The following is a 2,627-nucleotide window of genomic DNA, read 5'->3' as shown; positions in this document are numbered from 1 at the left end:
TAAGTTTTGAAGACAAAGGCCGTGCGCCGAGCATTTTAGCTTGCATATAGATGTTTGGCAAATTTGCCAAAAAACAAAATAATTCACTATATTGTTGACCTAAATTAAGACAAACTAACAGCAATGGGTCCAAAGCCTATGTAGCTATTCTTCCCCACAGTGGCCTGTTCCGGATGGGACATATGAGCCACTAAGGAAACCAAATACATCAATTAATTATGTGTGCCCAGTATTAACTTGTTTTGGCCTGCGAACACTTCTTGGTGTTGCACTGGCATGTGGGCCTATCGATATCTTTGTGTTACAGTTATTAATTGTAGCTATTAAATCTTCATTTTCACAGCTGCCCGGCTATTATATCCTCAAAACAGTTTACTCTGACCACTAGCTTTGATCCGGCCCATATAATCGTGGCCGAAGAGGCCGTTTGACTCGTATCATGTTCGTACTGAGTGCAGTTATGAACAATAATGCGGTGTTTTATTACATCCAGCGGAAACATTTATTTTTCACGAGAGACAAAGGAGAAAGACTCTCGGTCCACACGCATTAAGGTCCAGAACAGCCTCTCGTACTGACACCGAATAGCCTCATAGTGCAGCGCCGTATCTATGACAGGAAGAAAAAGGAGACGCGATTGCTGCCCTATCACAGTCAGATCGGCTTTTCTAATGGCAGCTTTTATCCACTTGGCACGTATGTGTTTTGGAAGTACGTGAAATGTTATTAGTGGATTCTTTGAAGAGAAAGAAGACAAGGAGGAATGAACACAGAAGAAAGCTGAACTGGCATTTAAGATGACCCCATTAGCATGAGAACCATCTGAAAAATGAAATCATTTGTTTTGGATCCAGATCCCGCTGCTAACTGTTGCATTGTTAAGACAATAACTGAATACATTTTAAATAAGTAATGCAGCCTTCCACCCAAATCCAAAACATTTGTGGTGAGACAGGACGGGGTTGCTGATCTCTCCAGGTACATGCCGGCCATGCTATCCATTAAAAAGCTCAAGCTCAGCAAAATGAATAGCACATGCAGCATGAATGCTTGGCACAGATGTGTTGCCTTATTAGGGCCCCCAGGAAGACTTTCTCTACCGCACGGCCCAGGGAGCACAAGAGAAATGTGGAAACTAATCACAAAAATGGCTCCCATCTAAAACTAACCGGCATCGCATGCAAGAGCAAAGTCTAAGGGTTGAACCTAGAGAAGGGTTCTCCTCCAACAGAGCTCCAGGCTGCGTTGGCAACATCTTTTACCTGCTTAGATTCGAGGTGAGCTTTGAGACGAAATGATCCTCGGCCATGACATTGGTCTCAATATCGCCGCCCGGTGGTAGAGGAGAGTCTGTTCATGAGTGTAGCCTTCGTCACTAAACTGATTCGTGGTAGATAAACCACACGAGGGGGAAAGCCTCTCAAATGAAGTCGATGCAGCAGGCAAGCAGAGGCTTTTCCTATCCGTCCCGTCTCTGTCGTTGCTTTCGCCTCCTTGGTAACACAGTTAATAACCTTGGGTCTCAGACGGTTTATTGCACTGCACTCCAATTGTACAAATGCCCCAGACTCTCAGACAGCTTTTATGGCCGCGTTGCTGCGGCAACGGGGAGGATGTCCCGTAATTAGGGACAAAATTCCAGCGCGCAGTAAAGGATGCGCAAGGCCGGACCATGGTAGAGAGAGGCAACCATAAACTTCAGCCTCTCTCCCCGCGTTTATGGCCCTTTTGACTGTCATATATGAACGCCAATGCGCTGCGGCTAGCGCCCATTAACACAGTGATAACAACAGCAAATATGGCGACCCTTGCCAAAGGAGACTGCTGTTGGAGCAGTGTTTCCAAAGCCAATAAGCGAAATGACAGCTTGCACACACACAAACTACAGAAAGAGAGAGAGAGAGAGAGAGAGAGAGAGAGAGAGAGAGAGAGAGAGAGAGAGAGAGAGAGAGAGAGAGAGAGAGAGAGAGAGAGAGAGAGAGAGAGGCATGAAACGTATAGAAAACCAAGTGTACATGGTGAAATGCTATGAAGATAGTTAAAGGTAAATCTGTAAGCTATCCAACGTGGTTCAGGAACAGATTTCCTTCAGATGGAATGCAGGAGTTGTAAAATATCTTATATGGTACAAAATATATTGAGAGAGAGGGTTCAAAATTATTATAAAACACAACAACGCGAACAATGAGATCCCAAGAATGTTAATGGAATTTATTTTGAGTTTGTATTAATATCTATATTTACTCTACCGAAGCCCATAATTAAAGGTGTAAGGTTATTTATCATTACCTTTAACAATAATTGATACACTTCACTATTTAATTTTAATTTAACTTTTATTCTTAAATGTATAGGCAAAAACATGTTTGGTTTGCATTATGTGTGTGTCAACCCTCAAGGTTGGACGGATTACATTTTGAGTGCAGGCCTCAGCTCTGCTGCAGCTCAGCGTTTTCAATCGTTATCTGAATTCCAATGCACCAGATTATAATAAATCTATGGCAAGCGTAAACTGAATATGTTAATTTTGCGTGCGTAAAATGTTTCACGTGTGCGTATTCATAGTCACTAACTGTAGGCTACAGATCTAGATATATATTTTTTTTTTGGTGTGTGGCGGGGGGGGG

This window comes from Etheostoma cragini, chromosome 14, assembly GCF_013103735.1.
Source record: "Etheostoma cragini isolate CJK2018 chromosome 14, CSU_Ecrag_1.0, whole genome shotgun sequence".
NCBI classification, from domain to species: Eukaryota; Metazoa; Chordata; class Actinopteri; order Perciformes; family Percidae; genus Etheostoma; species Etheostoma cragini.
The sequence above is the reverse complement of the archived record's forward strand: the minus strand, read 5'-3'. Positions refer to the sequence as shown.